Source organism: Ascaphus truei, chromosome 4, assembly GCF_040206685.1.
Source record: "Ascaphus truei isolate aAscTru1 chromosome 4, aAscTru1.hap1, whole genome shotgun sequence".
In the NCBI taxonomy this organism is placed as follows: domain Eukaryota; kingdom Metazoa; phylum Chordata; class Amphibia; order Anura; family Ascaphidae; genus Ascaphus; species Ascaphus truei.
The window spans coordinates 129843633-129861994 of record NC_134486.1 but is presented as its reverse complement, the minus strand read 5'-3'; the positions used below and the strand labels follow the sequence as shown (position 1 = coordinate 129861994).

General features: G+C 42.5%; 1 long non-coding RNA gene across 1 annotated transcript; it reads right to left on the bottom strand.

Moving 5' to 3' along the window:
* Window positions 1–17405: 17405 nt before the first annotated feature.
* On the bottom strand, window positions 17406–18362 carry LOC142491998 (uncharacterized). Its single transcript, XR_012800648.1, has 3 exons — window positions 18313–18362; window positions 18010–18067; window positions 17406–17475 (listed from the first exon to the last, which is right to left on the bottom strand). It is a non-coding gene; the product is annotated as an uncharacterized LOC142491998 (long non-coding RNA).

Genomic DNA, 18362 nt, shown 5'->3' with positions numbered 1-18362 from the left:
AGCACTGTGGAGACAAGCGCAGGGCAAGTAGACTCTTCTTCCTTCGGACCTGGGGGGTCCTTAAGGGGCGCATTGAGGGGGGGGGGGAGAGGAACTGAGAGGATGGGTCGGGGATACCTTGATGTATGCATGATATATGAGTTACACATTTCACATGAGCCATTCCATGCTCTGACATATAGGGGTTCCTGGGGGGACACCTGGCGCATGAGGAGGGGGGGAGGGGAGGAGGGGTAGGTATTGCCAGAGGTATTCTTAGTATTTGGGGGGATACCGGGGGAGCACTTTTGAGTGAAATGTCTACGAGTCCACAGTTCTCAGACTCATATATCAGTACTCCCGTACCTCGCTTCGTCATAAGGGGGACGTGGGGGGGGGAGATACGGGGGAGGTGGGACACAGTAGCGAGGGGACTTATACCGGGAGGCAGGTGTGTTAGTACCTTGGAGCATACATTGGGGGTAAGGGGGGGGCTGGGCGAGGGCCTAGAAGTTGGTTTCTGTTTGGGGTGAGTGGAAGAGTACCGGCATAGTTGGCAAGGTCAAGTCCAGCACGATTCAAGCATGTTCAACACCGTTTTGGCAGGGGGGTATCAGGGGGTAAAGTGGGGGGGGAGGAGGGGCGGGGAGGGGGTACGGGTGGGGATCTAGACGCATATATACAACCTGGTATCCACGGTTCACGAAGGAGGAGGGAACGGGGTAGTTGTCCCTGGTAGGAGTGGCGCTTTGGGCCTGGTCTGGTTTCGGACGGGGCGACGGTATTCCAAGGTTAGTCCCGGTTCCATTTTTCAGAAATAAAAAGGACGGGAACTGGGCATCCGGGGTCTTGAAGCTGATCTCTCGCCAGGGAAGAGACTGGAGACGATCGGTTGGAGGCCTCTGTCAGGGTGCTTGCCAGCGGTGGACGGGGGGGGCCCTCTTCATGCTGCCAGATCCAGATGGGTGAGTAGTGGGGCTTCTTGGGAGGGAGGGTGGGGGGGGGAAGGAAGGGTTGAGGGGGGGAGGAAGGGAGAAGGGGGGGAGGGAGGGAAAGGGTGGGGGGAGGAAGGGTGGGGGGGTAAGGTTGGCGGGAGGAAAGGGTGGTGGTGGGGTAGGGGGGGATGGAAGGGAGAGGGGGGGCAAGAGACGGAGGCAGCTCGCCGTGGTGCTGCTGGACGTTCTTGGAGAGCCTGGGGATGTGGAGCGTCCTTGGCGGCCATCTGTTGCTGTTTCTGGGGAGTCAGCAATGCAGGTAGGGTGAGGAGGGCTAGTGGGAGTCAGCGCAGATAGGAGACCTTGGGGTGCGTGACAGGTCTTCATCCAACTGGGGATGCAGGATCTTCATAGGGGGTAGTCAGCTCAGTCAGCGTAGCCTCTGGCTTGCCAGCCTCTCAGATGCTCGGGGAGTGTCTGAGGGCTCCGATCCTGACGCGGAACGGGGGGGGGGGTGGTTGTCGCTCTGTGGTGGGGGGATCCCCAGGGCTTTGAGAAAGTCCCTCGTGTCCTCCGGGGCAGAGATTGTGTAGTGGCGCCCGTTGCGGAGCACCACCAGTTTAAAGGGGAAGCCCCAGCGGTACTTGACTCCCTGGTCGCGGAGGTAGGTGGTAAGTGGCTTCATGTCCCGTCTCTTTAGCACTGTGGTCCTGGAAAGATCGTTGAATAGCTGAATGTCCGTGTTGTCAATTTGTATATTGCGCAGACCCCTGGCGGCATCCATTATGCGTTCCTTGGTGGAGTACACGTGGAGTCTTACCACTACGTCTCTGTGAGGGTTGGGGTCTGTTGGCTTGGGGCGCAGGGCTCAGTGAGCTCTGTCCATGAGGAGCTCATGTTCGGAGAGGCCTGGCACCAGTTGCAGGAAAATTTTACTGAGGAAAGCTTGAAGGTCCTCGTGGGAGACCGTCTCTGGAATACTTCTGAGGCGGATGTTCTGTCTCCTCTCTCGGTTCTCAAGGTCTTCAAACGCGTTCTGGAGGTCCCGGATTGCATCGCCGCATCTGGCTACTTCTTCGTGAGTCTCAGTCTGGGAGTTGATGGCCCCTTCGATTTTGGCCTCCAGCTCGTCCGTTGTGCCGGAGAGGGCTCCCAGGTCAGCTCTGATGTTCTGCAGGGCCTTCTCCATGTCCTCTTGTACCCCTCTCCTCATTTTGAGGATCAGGGAGTCGAAAAATTCTTTATTAAGAACAGGAGGGTCCGAGTCAAACTGCTCTTGGAGCTCGCTAAGCGCCGCGTGCTCCGGCTCCACGGCACCATCTTGTGAATCTGGGTTCAGTTCTGCCTGGCGCGGCGCAGGGGTAAAGAACTTTGTGATGGTGTTCTGGTTCTTTTTGGCTTTAGTCGCCATCTTGCCCGAGCTGGGGACAGTTATAGGGACTGAATTCAGGAGGTTTGGTGTGGGGAGGGTTGTTTATTCTAGTCTATTTCTTCTGAGGGTGTCGGGAGCTCTTCTCCTAGTCAGCCATCCGTGGTGACATCACCGGAAGTCAACATTCAAGTGTTTTTATAAAGGAAAGTAGAAAAGTTTATTCAAAAGGAATATACAGTAAATCCAACTATCTGAAAGAGGATAAAAATGAAATATCCAGCCTTATTTACTGTTTTTCCTTCAAAGACAAATTTGACTTGCATGAACCAATTCACAAGTAGTATTGGCATACAGTACATACTGTGCAGCTGAGAGTAAGCACAAGGTTTGAATCAGTTATTATTGTGTACACTACCCGCCTATTTTGCTATTACCCTTCAATCTTCTTTCTCAGGCCATCAACTACCACACTGCCTAGTTTCTCTTTCATTATGACTCATTGCTATTCCTTTTCATTCTGTTACTTTTACAGTGTAGGCTATTTTCTTTTGTTTCTTCTGTCTCACAGATTTTGCTCTTAAATCTTTGGGAAAACTAGGGCTGGAATCAGTCCTTGCTTTTCCTACAGTAACTTTCAGCTAAATTTCCATTACCTTGTGTATATAGTGCAAATATAATAATAATAATTGTTTGTTCTTGTATAGCACTGCTAGTTTTACATACACTACCGACACACTTTATTGAAGTGTGGTCGGTACCGCAAGCCGGGAAATCTCCCGGCTTGCTAGTGGCCGCCCCTCGGCGTGCCGCGCGTCATAGACGCGCGGTCACGCGTCATCGGGAGCGTGCGCCCGCTGCACGCGTGTCCAGGGGCTCCCCGAGGGAGCCCTGGTGTCCCGCGATCACGGGACAGCGGCAGGGGGTTCCGGGGGACCCGGCGGACCCGGCAGCGGTAGGGAGAGCGCCGCGATCGGAGGGCGCTCTTCCGCTGCTTCGGCGTGCGCCCGTCACACTCGGGCGCGCGCCAGGCTACTGCTGCGGCACAGAACGGGCAAATGCTCGAATAAACTGTGCCGCAGCAGTAGCGCTTTACAGAGACATTTTGCAGACACAGTCCCTGCCCTGTGGAGCTTACAATATATGTTTATGGTGCCTGGGGACAAAATGGATTCTGCACACTACCAACAACCTCATCTCCAGACACCCGAGTCCATTTCATCAATATGTCATCCATTTCTACAGTCATTTCAACAATATTAGATCAACAGGATTGAACCATTTGTTGCCTCCCCAGCCAGAGCAGCGCCAGCCCTGCAGGACAGAAAAAAAGGAGGTACAAACAAGCGCTAAATAGTTAAACCATAAGTGTACCACTCTATAGTGAATAGGCCGCCTGGTGACAAAACCTGATAGTACAAATCAGGGATGAGACAATATACATAAAAAAGAAGAAACCGGCGCCTTACAAGTCCGTAGGTGAAATGGAAGTCCAAAATGTGAAGGAACAAATGTCCCAATATACTGTATAGGCCCTTCTGATCCTCAGAGGCCGGATGATCTAATGTCGCTTCCACCGTAGAATTCGTGATATGTGAAAGAAACACAAGAAAAATAATAGTGCAATATGCCAATAAAACTAACATTAGGACTGACACACATAAAGTACAAACTGACCACTGACAACAGACAACGATGAAGACAAACAATACAAGATAAGACACTAACTAACAAATAAGACAACAATAGCAAGGCTGAAATTAAAAAAGCTAATTTAATGGATGATAAAACAACTTAAAATAGTATATACGCGGATGATTGAGAGACCGCCGGTCCTGAAGGTCTAAAACCAGGACCCTACTCACAGAAAAATAGATGTAAGCAGGCAGTGGAAGTCAGTACTGGAATGAAGCGTCTTTCCCTCTGTAAGAAATCCAATTTAGCAATAATTATATTGTAATGAATGAATCTGTTATCAAAGGCAGAATGTTAAAGTATACAGTATAATAGTCTGGACTTTCTTTCATATCTATATATTATATCTGATTGTATTCTCGGTTATAGAGTTATTTTGATGGTGCAGCTGTCCTAAAAGGTCAGAGTAGGCAGAAACCCTGTTTAGGTTTGACACTGAGTGACTATTGACAACTGTGACTTTAGCTGAGAGTAGAGGCTGTGACAAAAGCTCTGAGACTCTTCCAGTCCTTACTGTATTTGGTATTCTATGTTTAGAATAAGTGCGCTGTTTGTTATGCGATCATAGTTTGAAACTGCAGGACCTAATTTGGAATAGAAATATATATTAAGAGAGCTGATTCAAGGAATATTTTATGGATAAATACAACAGTGAGCTCAGTAAGCTTTAGGAAGGAAGGAAGGATGGAGAGAAGATAGGCCAGACGCAGAAAGACCAGGCCAGATTGATAATACCATGAAGAGGAGAAAAGGACATGTTAATACCTGAAGAGAATATTAACAGAAAGAAGGTTACTATGTGCAACTATTCTTAAGAATATCAATCTATTTGAAACATCACCATCGTCATTCTTACTATTTTTGTATGTAAGTAATTATTTTCAAAATAAACGTTTTGTTTTTGTGTGCAAACGACAAGAATGCTGAATTCTGTTATACTGATGTGAATCTACAGAAAAAGCGAATTTAAGGACATTTAACATTGGCGAGCCAGCCTTCATTCAGTTTTTTCGTCACATTTGGATTAGAGGGGGTGTGGTCGATACATCCTGGATCCAAGATTTGAGAAAAAATTGAAACGAACCAAAGGAAAAAAGAAGTGTCAAGTTTTTGGTAGATTTGACTACAGTTGATTAACAGATCAGAGACAGAGAACCACGTTTCACGAATCTCCTAGAGGGAGACGGACTGTTCGGGGGTTGCCTTTGTCTGGTCAAGTTTCCCAAGGAAGAAGGTACATTTGCGGGACGTGCAAGGAGCATTGTCTGGAGCATTTGTATGCGTTGAATGGAATAGCGTGGAATTTCTTCAAAGAAACGTTGCAACGTTTGTGGGGGAACAATTCGAGTTTTTGCAGCACAAGTTTTCGGTGAAAGAAAATACTTAACAAAACGTAAGTAATGGAATTTATTAATTCATATGCAAATGACAGTAATATGATGTTAAATGTGTTACCTCATACATCTACTGACACTGAATTATGGAATTCTCTGTGGAATCAGGTGCAAATAGAAAATGAGAGAATAGATAAGAAAATACTAACTATGCATAAAGATAAGAAAAAATTAAGAAATGTCATGAAAATTATCAAAGTGTTTAATTTGATGGTTTTCAATGATGAGAATTCGCATAAAATTGAAGTTGTAAAAACTGATCAATGTTCAAATTGTAACATTTTACATAAACGCATACATGAGTTAGAAAAACAAGTTGAAACATCCAATATCAAATTTGCATGCACTGCTGGTAAAGACAAAAAGAAAAAAGATACTCAAGGGGCGTCTTTTATTCCTAGTTCTAGTGCAGACATAGATATGACTGACATTAGCAGCACAGAACTGACAAGGAAAAAGTTCCATGACAAAGCAGCCACACTGAATTTAAAGATTCACGATCATTTAATGAAGGTATTAAAAGATATACCTGATTATAAAAATCACCTGGATGCATTTCATAATGCAGACATTTTTGAATCTTATACAGATCGATTTAATTTGACTGAGGAACAGAAAAATAAGATTTACAAACTTTGGTTACCAACTCACATGAGTCGAAGGTTAAAAATGCCTGTTAGCATGCCTCAAGAGGATGAGAATGGTGATTTTATACAAGGGTCTTGCATTGACCGGCTTTCTCAATTAATTCAGATCTCCACTGGCCAACAAGTCATTACAGTTGATATTTTGGAAGATCTTAAACCCAAAATTACAGAGGATACTTTTGAGTTTATGTTAAAATTCCAGACTGCATACAAATTACTGTTTTCTGATCAAGATTCTGAAGAGAAAATGATTAGAGCATTTGTAAAAAAAAATACATTTTTAGATCCAGTAACATTAGCAATTGCTTCTGAGAAAGAATCATTAGAAGTTGCTGCTCTTTTTATTGATAATATTAGACGTCAGCTTTTGCAGAATAATCCCAGACTTAAAATCTCAGAAGTTGTTAATGATAGAAATGCCTTTTATGCCACTCAAAAAAGTAAAAGCTCTTGGAACAGTCAGAGTGACAGGAATGACAACTGCAGAACAGACAAGCCTTTGCGGCTGCAAAGTTTTAAATGTTTTCATTGCGGAGAAATAGGGCATTATAGAAGAAACTGTGACAAATTCTTAGATCTACAAAAAAGTTTGCGGAAAGAGAATGTATTTGTTCAGCACACAGACACTAATGATCTCACACACAAACAGGTTTGTAACATAACTCACATAGACGAAAGAGTTAATTCATCCTGACTAGACTATCTGAAACCACATCCTCTTGAAGTATTAACTCCAGTAACTTTGGATAAAGAAGGAACCTTAGGGGGGTTTGATACAGAGTTTTTAATAGATACTGGGGCACAGTTAAGTGTAACAAAAGAAAAGCTACCAATGTTGTCAGGAACATCTCTTTGTAATATTGTGGATTTAGGCAATAAGGCAATTTGGAAAGATTATAAAGGCAGAAAGCCTGTGTTAATTAATCCTTCTGAATATGGTAATGAGAGAAGTGTTTGTCCAATTGAAATGGTCACCAGTGAGTTTCAATTACCTGAAATCAGTGATAATTTTTGTCTCAAGCCAACACTTAATAAAGATTTCCAAATAACACAAAAAACAGGACAGGATTTTCTCACTGAAGGAAATGCAATAGTTGATTCCTTGGCTAAGGAAGAGGTTTTAACAGAACAGAATGTAGTGCTTACAGAAACTAGTGCCACAGCGACAGTCAGACACAAAGATACGCAGCTCCTTTCCTTTACAGAGAAACAGGCAAAGGATACGTCCATTGCTATTTCCCGGGTTGATTTAAAGCCTTCTTGTTTCCTCGAGGAAAAGGCCATAAATCATGACCAAAATGGGGAACTGCATCTCATAGTCCCTAAACACCTAAAGGTATTTAGTACTTGTTACAATCATGAAAGTTTGGGTCACGTAGGACAAGAGACACTTTTGGAAAGTTTAAAAGGAAATCCTAGGCCCAAAAGACAAAAACCACCTTTCCAATGTATTGCACCAGCAGATGGCCCATGGTCCACATGGCAAATTGATCACAATGGTTCCTTACCCTCAGGGAAGAATGGGTTAAAATATGCTTGGATTACGAGAGCTGTATTTTCAAAATGGGTTGAGAGCATTCTGGTCAAGCAAAATGATGCAATTACTACAGCACGAGTTTTTTGGAATCATGTTTTTTCCAGATGGGGTTTTCCACGCATTCTTGAGTCAGATAGGGGTTCTCATTTCACAGGTTTAGTGATGAAAGTTTACATGTGAAATTTTAGGGATTAAATAAAGATTTAAAGTATCATCCATAATCAGTTGGTAGAATAGGATTTAAAATTTAGGAATTAAAATAGATCTTCTGTATTTCCAAAATTTTAAAAGGGGGGAAGTGAAGTAGATGACAATTATGATCGTTTTTTTTAATGAAAAAAGTATTTGGTAAACAAATTGAGAAGGATCTTATGATATAATTAACATTATGATAAAGGTTATGTTTGTGATTTATTTACGTAATATGTTGATTGTAAGTGTATGGTCCAGATGGACTAAGGTTAAATATATTTACCAATATAATGATACTGCTATATTTTTACAGGTCATATGTAATTGTGTGATGAATAAAGAATACGATTGGATGATCGGAGTCAAGAAGAATGAGGAAAATCAACAAGAGTCATCACCGATGGGACTGAATATTTTTTAATTTTTTTTAGGAAAAAGAACAAAATGACTATTTTTTATTATATTTATTACTACTCGGACTATTGAAAGAAATAATCAATACTGAAAAAGTACAACGGGGAATTACATCTATAGGAGTACAACAAAGTTTGCTAGAAGAATTGTTATTGGTTCAAAATTATACAGATTTATGGGTGCGATGTACAGTATGTACAAGTATTATTATTTTTTCTTTAAAGTCCATATTGGGAAAAGAAAGAGTTTTATTTCCTATAACAGTACTAGAAATAGTGGTAATAATATTCAGTTATTATTTTATAGTCTCCAATATCCAGATTTTTATTTTTTACACAATTATAGCAAGACTTAACGGATAGATTTTTTACGCTTGTTTACATTTTTATTCTAAAATACTTTGTTTATTACGCCAGGTCAAGATTATTTATCATTCATGCTTACTTTGTATTGAAACAGAAAAAACATTTAATGTTTGAAGAATTAAATTGTATTGGAGGAAATCAGTAGGAATATATTTACACATTTTTGAGAGATGTAAATATGGTTCCATTACAATTTAATATAGCTCAAATAAATGAGTTTGAGTTCTCTTGAGAGAAATGGACTGAAGAACTTTAAAAAGATGAAGGTTTACTTCAGATGTTACAAAAACAATAAAAAGCAGAAATTGTTTTTCAACATGAAGAAGGTAAACTAAAAGAGATAGAACATGATGGGTAATTACAGGCTTAATGGGCAAAGTTTTTAAAGAAATCTGTTATAATGTATCAGTATTGGGAAATATCTCATTTGTCTTCATCATTGTACGTTGTTATAACATGATGTATTGTTTTTCAGCGATTGGTAATATGTATTGTGAAGGCAGAGTAATTCAGAGGTATGCTGTATTTTGACATTCTGTTTGATAATTTTTGAATGTGATATGTATGGTTGTTTGAAAGATTTATAGTGATTCTATTACAATCTAATTTAGGGGGGCTGTAAGAAATCCAATTTAGCAATAATTATATTGTAATGAATGAATCTGTTATCAAAGGCAGAATGTTAAAGTATACAGTATAATAGTCTGGACTTTCTTTCATATCTATATATTATATCTGATTGTATTCTCGGTTATTGAGTTATTTTGATGGTGCAGCTGTCCTAAAAGGTCAGAGTAGGCAGAAACCCTGTTTAGGTTTGACACTGAGTGACTATTGACAACTGTGACTTTAGCTGAGAGTAGAGGCTGTGACAAAAGCTCTGAGACTCTTCCAGTCCTTACTGTATTTGGTATTCTATGTTTAGAATAAGTGCGCTGTTTGTTATGCGATCATAGTTTGAAACTGCAGGACCTAATTTGGAATAGAAATATATATTAAGAGAGCTGATTCAAGGAATATTTTATGGATAAATACAACAGTGAGCTCAGTAAGCTTTAGGAAGGAAGGAAGGATGGAGAGAAGATAGGCCAGACGCAGAAAGACCAGGCCAGATTGATAATACCATGAAGAGGAGAAAAGGACATGTTAATACCTGAAGAGAATATTAACAGAAAGAAGGTTACTATGTGCAACTATTCTTAAGAATATCAATCTATTTGAAACATCACCATCGTCATTCTTACTATTTTTGTATGTATGTAATTATTTTCAAAATAAACGTTTTGTTTTTGTGTGCAAACGACAAGAATGCTGAATTCTGTTATACTGATGTGAATCTACAGAAAAAGCGAATTTAAGGACATTTAACACCCTCCGATTGCACAGCGGAGCATTCCTGTATTCACTCCTGGGGCTCCCTGCGTCTCAAAGGCGGATACTCCATCACTGAAGGGCGGGCCTGAGGATTGGACTCTTCTTCCGCCTCCGACTCATGTCTGCCACGTTCCTCTCGTCACTCCATCAGATTACAAGTCGTGGCATGGAAAAGTCCAGTCGAGTTTCATCTCTATCATCCCCAAGGAAAAGATCATAGAGGAATCTACGGCTGCAGAGGATCCTCGTGGGGATACAGCATTGTCTTCGTCCGGATGGAAGAGAAGCGTTGGTGCAACTGCGGCAGAGGTACTGGCCGGTACTTCCACTGTTCCTGCTCCCGAGGTCAACTCTTCATTCCTGATGGCTCCAGAGACCGACTCGTCCTTGGTGGTGAGCGATGCTAAGACCAACCCATTCCTGCTGTGGTGCCAGACGCTCAAAACGACTCTGGTGAGCAGTTCTGCTTTGTTGCTTTAAAGATTACTTCTTGCTTTTATTTTCTTCTTTCAGATGTTGACTAATGGTCAAATGAGACCTAACAGATCACGGGACCACAATAAGGCCTGTGTCGTCACATTTTACCAGTCAAATGTGATCCATTCACTTTTGTCAGAAAATGATGTCACATGCAAGAATGAAACAATCACATCATACATCAAGCAACCTGATTTTTTTTAAATAGGTTTGAAGCAGGGGGTCTCCAGAGCTGAATCCCATCCATTTCAGCTCTGCGAACCCCCTGTTTTCTGACATACAAGTATAGGAGTTGCCAGTATCTCTCTGCAGTTTAAATGTAGTTTGATTGTGGAATGGTGCTCAAAAAGTGCTGGGACCGTGTGTGATGGAAGGGAGCATAAACTGGGTATAAATGAATAAGAAAGTAGCAGTACTAAGCCTTAAGAGGGCATAAGGTACCCTGAAGATTGGGGTGGGTTGTCCAAAGACACCCCCCCCTTCCTCATTGGGTTAGCCCCAGGTAGTGTACTCACAGTATTTTGCTTCTTCCCAGAGTCTCCCTTCCAAGGCGTGCAGCTGAAGTGGGATAAGGATTCCAAAAGCCAGGGTGTGCAGCGCACAGCAAAGATAGAAAGAGCAGGTCTTGCAAAAACAGTCCTTTATTGATAGGTCATATGGGTGTGGGACAGCAGCAATTGAGTAAAGTGACCGGGACCTTTAACATGGAGAGATACAGTACCAGCACCCCTAACGGAGGTGTTTATCGTAGGAAGCAGGGGGTCCCCGGAGCTAAAATTAATGGGGTTCAGATCCAGAGACTCTCTGCTTCAAACGTATTTATTTTTAAATAAAAATAATGGGACATTTTAAGCCGTCATTAAATATCGTCTTTTTTGGAACAGGTCCACGGAAATCCCCGGACCAAGGGAACCAGATGATCCCATGTCTACTTAAAATATGCCAAGTTGCACTTTCTTTGCGAACTCGTTTCCAAATTTATGTTAATTTGTCTTAGTTTAAAAAACAACTGTATATACATTTATTAATGCAAGAATTGAGTAAGCGGAAGTGAAAATTAATGTAATTATGCAAAAATTAGACAAAAGCTAAGTGAAGCGAAAGAAAAATATTTTTTTAAGCAAAACCTTGCCGCGAAAAATCAACAAATTAGATACTTGATGGGATTGCATGGCTTCATGAGTTTATTTTTAATAAAAAGGTTCAAACTAATTTGAGCGGGTTTGTGAAGAAATAACAAAAGTTAATCTAAAAGTTAGCAAGACAAACTTTGACACATTCGTCCATCACTACTCAAGATCTTCCAAGAATTAGAGATGTACTGTAAAGAGAAACGAACAGCATGTTTAATGTCGAATTTTATACAATGTTCTCTGCAGATGTTAGTAAGATTAGTAACAATCGAACACTCATGCTAGTAGGCTATTTCTATTTTTAGAGGAGTAATCACCTCTACCAACTGCCCCATTTTTTTCGTCCAATATTGGAATAAGTTGGTAATTGGTACGGCATGGGGCTAATACTCCAGAAGCTCTTACTGTTTAACAAAAAAGTTAAGTCCTGCACTCTATGAACCCCTGTGAAGACAGAAGTTAAAGGGAGTTATTGTATTGATAATAATGTTTAATAATATTTTCCACCAAGAAACACAATATGTAAATTACTGTACTCGCTTAGACCCAAATCCACAGAGCTCATTAACTCAAGGCTCATAACATCCTGTTAACAAAATCAGTAATGGTTATTACTGTATGTTCCCTGAGTTTAATCAGAATTCACAAAGCTAATTACATGCAAAAACAACAGCCGTTAGTTATCGCATTAGCATAGGCCTAATGCCATGTTACGTTAGCACTGCCTTGCGTTAGCTTCAAATAACATGGTGTTAAGCCTGTCGAACCCAAATGTGTCATTACTCCCACCCAGACCCTGAATATGTCTGAACAGACCCTTTTGTTCTGTATCCCATTCCCCACTTTTTTTATGAAAATTCAAATAAAGAACACGTTTACAGAAAAATATAAAAATGTAAGTTAAAAAGAAGAAGATAGGAGAGGGTAAAAAAACCTCTGTAAATGATATGTTAGTTAAATCATACCTGGGTATGAGTAGTTTCAACATGAACTACAGACATAACCAATAACTCATTAAATCCTTGTTTAAACTTTAACAGTCCTCTGTGGATATCCGTTGATAGAGAGGACACCTCTATTGCAACAATTAGCACTAATGGTCGTTATAGTTGAAAACAGAAGTTAACACTAAACTTTTCAGATATAGGTTATCACTTAATGAGGCATTAACATAGGTTAACACCTCGTTAAGTCAATAACAGACCTCTGTGTATCTTGGTCATAATTTCCCACAATTTGTTCTACAGTATATTACTCTCAGCCTTTACTTTGGCTTTCAGCAAAGCACGTGCTGTAGCTGTACAAAAAGTAAGAGACTTCTCATGTTTCAACTAGCCCATTGATACCTTTGCCAAGACCATAATAATGTGTACATTGTTCTCCCGATGCGGCATTGTGGATAAGAGCAGTGACAGGCAATCTCAGCTAATTAAAACGCCACCAATGATGAACTGAAATGTGCACAACTGCCAAATATTATAGTTTAATGAACAAATATAGCTATAACAAATTTGACGTATAAAAATCAGTGAGAATTAATATAGAAGTAACACCAGAAAAGCAATAATGCCAACCGTCCTAATTTTTTCATTATATGAACTATGTAGGAACTTGCATAAAATTGGCCACCAGTACACCCTTAGTTCCTCAGAGATTCTTACATCTGAGTGCAAAGGTGTGGACATAATCCCATTCCCTTTTTTTGTTATTCATCACCAAACTCTTTGTGAAGATCAATTAGCCTTTTGGGCTAAATAGCCTATGTTTGTATGTATATCTTTTGTAGCCAGGTCCCCAAAGAGTCCTCTCGGTGGTGTCAGAGGCACGGCGCCGCCATATTTGTTATGTCCGCACGGGCGCGGAGGCTTGCGAATGCGCAGATGCGGCGGCCAATATAGTGAGCGCGAAGGGGCAGAGATGGCGCTCCGTAGTGCAGGGACTCCCCAAGGTCACGTAGGCGCAGTTAAGCATAGCGGCGGCCATTACAGCTTCGCACAGGCGCAGTAAAGATAGCTCACGTGGTCCCAATGCTAAAGAGGTCCTGAGTGGACTACAATTCCCAGCAGCCTCTGGGGACTGCCCTTTCACCCACATCACGTGCAGCCAGCAAATAGAGTTTGCAGCTTCTCCTGTTGGAGAAGAATACAATGTTGCAGAGACCACGCATGTCAGTTGGAGCTGGGAGAAGGAAGGGGGAGGAAGTGTGTAAGGAGAAAGTGGCTCTTACACTAGGCCAGGTTACCCCCAGGTCCCAGGTAGGCCCAACTCCCCATTAGTTTAGTGGGTAAGTTCATAGGGAAGGCCCCTTAGGTAGGGAAGTGAGTGGTGTTTTGGTGCATCACCATAGATAGCTCATATAATGATAATTCCATATACCATAATGGATCCAAGTTCAAGGACATATAGTATAATCCATAACATCCATAACATCCCAGGGTGAAAAACCAGAGGCCTGGTGGTGCCCACGCGGGTACCCCAAAATAGGTCTCATAGTAATGGTATATTACACCCTGGGGAAATAGCTCAAACAGTCCAGCACTGGAGGGTAATGGTATAATGGGCCTAGGCCCTTTATCTTCCTTGGTGGTGTCCTTGATGAGTGGATCCGTTCCAGCGTGCAGTCCTCTCAGAGTGAACACAAGCAGCGAGGATGTAGAGGAGCACAGCAGCGTTTCTTGGCAGCATACCAGCTAGTGGATCGCCAAAATGAGGGTAACTCCAAACAGGGATATGTATTAAAAGAGTACTTTAATGGTCAGAGCAAAACAACAATGGTAGGGACGCACCTACGCGTTTCGTCCGTAAAGGACTTTCTCAAGGTGAGAAAGTCCTTTACGGACGAAACGCGTAGGTGCGTCCCTACCATTGTTGTTTTGCTCTGACCATTAAAGTACTCTTTTAATACATATCCCTGTTTGGAGTTACCCTCATTTTGGCAATCCACTAGCTGGTATGCTGCCAAGAAACGCTGCTGTGCTCCTCTACATCCTCGCCCCTTAGGTAGGGACCCTGCCCTTAGGTGAGTGTAAGTCTAGTCAGTGACACAGCTGCAGTGCTGTGTGCTCTGACAAGAAGAGACAGTGTTGTGTGCAGTGCAGATAGAGGAGTTGCTTTGGCTGTGTCAGGGAAAGGCCCCTCATAGGAAGAAGGGGGGGTTGCTTTCTAAGTTATACAGTGTGTGTAATATCACCAGTGCCAGTTGCACATGGTGAGCTGCCAGAGTCTGGGATCAGACAGAATCTACAGTAAGAGATCTTCTGCATGCAGGGACCAGGGTAGTGGTATATCCCCAGGGGCCAGTTAGTTCCCTGAGCCACTGTAGATGAATAGCTGTATGTTATAGGGACTGCCTTAAGACAGGGACTCCTTCACCATACTCAGAGAGGAAGATACATACTGCAGGACAGTGCCTGAATGCCCGTGCAGCCTGAATGCAGAAAGAGTATCTGACTCCATAGCAGAGACTGTGGAAAAGGATCATTCTGGCAGGGAATCCCACCCCTGTGGAGTCAGCATGTGTATCCATTCCTGCAGAGAGCAGCGCAGTGCGGCGTGGGATCACTGTGCGGTGTTGCTGAGTTCCAAGGATTATCCTGATCAGGAGCAGTGATCAGGGAGGTAGTATAATAAGTGCACCACCGGGCCCCAACACAGGGAAGCGCTATCCCTCACACTCTCTTTATTGTTGTGGACACTCAAGGGATAAGTGCCCAAGCACATTATTATCAAAGGGACTGAGGGTGATGTGATGATGGACATGTGGGCTGAGGGGATGGTATGCATTCAGGGTGATGCAATGTTATTCATATGATGTAATAATATATTGATGTTATGCAAAGAGAGTTTCATTGAAGTTATCGTTCATGCTCAGTAAATACTGTTTATTCACATTGTGTGTATTTACTGTATGGTTGTTCTGGTGAGGGCACACTCCCACCACGTTGGGATTCCTCATCAGTGGAGGCGCTGCACCGAGTGTAAGTATATACCCCAGGTTCCCTGTGGCGGAAGCTCAGCCCTCCTGGTTTCCAAACAGGTACAGCACCACACTGATAAGTAGTCAGATACACCTACCCCCCTCAATCTCACTTAGGGTGGAGGAAAGAGGGCTACACTTTATTTATATTGCACCATCCATATGCATAGCACTTCACAGTAGTAACACTGTACATGTTTAACTCTCCTTACCCGCCCGGCTCTAAAGGAGGTCACATCTGATTAACTATACACATTGGCAATGCTAAGTCTCTTAGGCCTTTAAAGGGTGTTGAGTAAGTGCAGGCTGGGCATGGATGAAAAAGAAGGTGCTTTATTGACATACAGTGCATCTGAACAGATCTTGTGGCAAACAAATATTCAACAGGACAACGTTACAATATTTTATATACTGTATATACATATGTAACGAAGTTTCCCTGGCCCAATCTCATGTTGACCCCTTTCTGAGGAAACTGCCCGATGTTACATAAGGTGTAGTGTGGTGCACCTGCTGACTTACAGAATCCCTGAGTCTCCCGCGATGGTATGGGGGATGACATCAGGACTGGCTTATAAGGTAGTGCTGAGAGTTCATACTCACTCATGGTACAGCGCCTCCATCTCTTGCAGACCCCCAGCGTAGTAGAGAGGAGTCTCTGAAAGAGAACCTCTTTGTGCACCTTCTTCCTGAATGACTCCACAATCAGGACAGAAGCGATCTTTATCTTTGATATCCTTTATTGCAGCAAACATTGGCCAGCTGCCCATCATAGCGGCCGGTCTTTAGCCGCTCGTCACAGGTTGTCAACCCAAAGGAAGTCCCTGGACACCACTCCTAGTCAGGACCCTAAAGCTGTCCTTGCTCTTCCCTTACTCCCTGATGGAGTAAGGGGAATAGCCTGCCACATCACTCCCCAGAGGGAGGGCCACAAAACCTGCCAAAGCCTTGACAGTTTGCTGGGTCAGACTAGTCTCACTCAGGTGGGGTAAGACACTAACTAAATACAGGAAATGCTGTGCACTAAATAGCTCCAATAGGCACCACCCCTGTGTCACTGTAATTAGACACAGAGCCTGATGACTCTACCTTCACCAGATACTACACAGCACAGGAGTGTGAGGAAAACCCCCATGATTACTCCTGGCAAACCTGCTCTTAACAGGTATTATTGCACAGGAGGAGAAACTACACAGGGCTACACACACACACACACACACACACACACACACACACACACACACACACACACACACACACACACACACACACACACACACACACACACACACACACACACACACACACACACACACACACACACATAACAACTGTAAATATTACTGTATGCTAATTTGCATGTCTCAGACAGGTCTGCAACCCCGCCTTTCACCATTATCACCCAGCACACAGCACTTCCACTGCAGCAAGGGATTCTGGGAAATGACATGCAAATGAGCACACAGTGCCACCTTTTGTCTCAAGCTCACATTACATGAACAACCCTTAAGCCAGTGCATGCTGCTTTAAACACAGCTTTTAAACATATGCTGGGATGAGATGCAAAGCCAGTAAACCCACTCACAGACTGTTTCGACCTTGTGGGTCTCTTCAGTGTGAGCCCGTACCACGTGCATTAAAAGTTTGCGCGGGTTTTGCACGAAATGTGAGAAAAGGGCTGAGCATGGCCCTGATCGTGAGGTATTGTGTCTTAAAAATCGAAATGCAATTTAAACCATAACTTATTCCCATTCATGTTTGCACGATCTGATATCACACAGTATCACACTGTATGTACTGTAAGTGTATTGAATTGTATGTAATGGTATTGAATTGAAATATAAAAACTTGAAAACACAGTCATTTAAGATTTTTTTTTATTTACTAACACTAACAAAGTGTAAATGAATAATGTAATAATACAATGGCTCTTCTTCCAAATTTACATTTTTTTTCCCAACCTGGCTAGCTCTTGGACGTCTTGGCCTCTAAAGAGAGAATATTCAATATTAATAATCGCATATACCATACAGGAGTTTGCTGTGCATGCGTGTCGCTATGGGAACTGGTTGAAAATAAAACTAGTGTACAGTAGATGCATTACTTACAGTACTGTACATTACACTGGCGACACACTTTATTCGAGCTTGGCTAGTCCCACGAATTCGGGTATACCCGGGTGTATTGAGGTTTGTGACTGTTTTCTGCCCGAGTACATTGAGTTATTTTCCAAGCAGGGATTGAAGCATTTTATTCCCGCTGGCTGCAATACTGCACAGTATATATATATAAACTACATTACAATTCATGAATTTATGCCATCTGGTAGACACGTGAAGCATTGCAGCCTATTAAATCCTAATCATTATCATTTAACAGATCAGCCGCCCATCAGCCAGGCATGAACCCAGGCTGGGAAGGCAAATGCAACGGGGCTTGTCAGAGGTTAGGAGTGGCGCATTCCAGGTATCTGCCAGGTACATACCGGGTATTTGCTCGAATAAAGTGTGTCGGTGCAGTACCTGACAGGGTCGCTAGATGTCTTTCCTGCACGAACACGGTGTTGGCTTTGTCCCGCTGCTAAACCGGCAAAACCTACATTAACATAAGCATTAAACAATGACTATATTATGCATTTTTGCATTTTTTTTCAATACGGTACAGTACTACAGTCGTACAATTCTATAACTAAATATTCTTCATTCCCCATCCAACATCTTTTTGCTGTATCTGTTACATGTGCAAATGGTACATATGGCAATTAAGAGATAATTTTTTAGAGAAGAAAATATGTGGCATGCATGAATTAAAGAACAGTATATTACCTGGCATTATTGACAGTTTCCTGAATGAGCTCGGTGTTGTCTTCGCACTA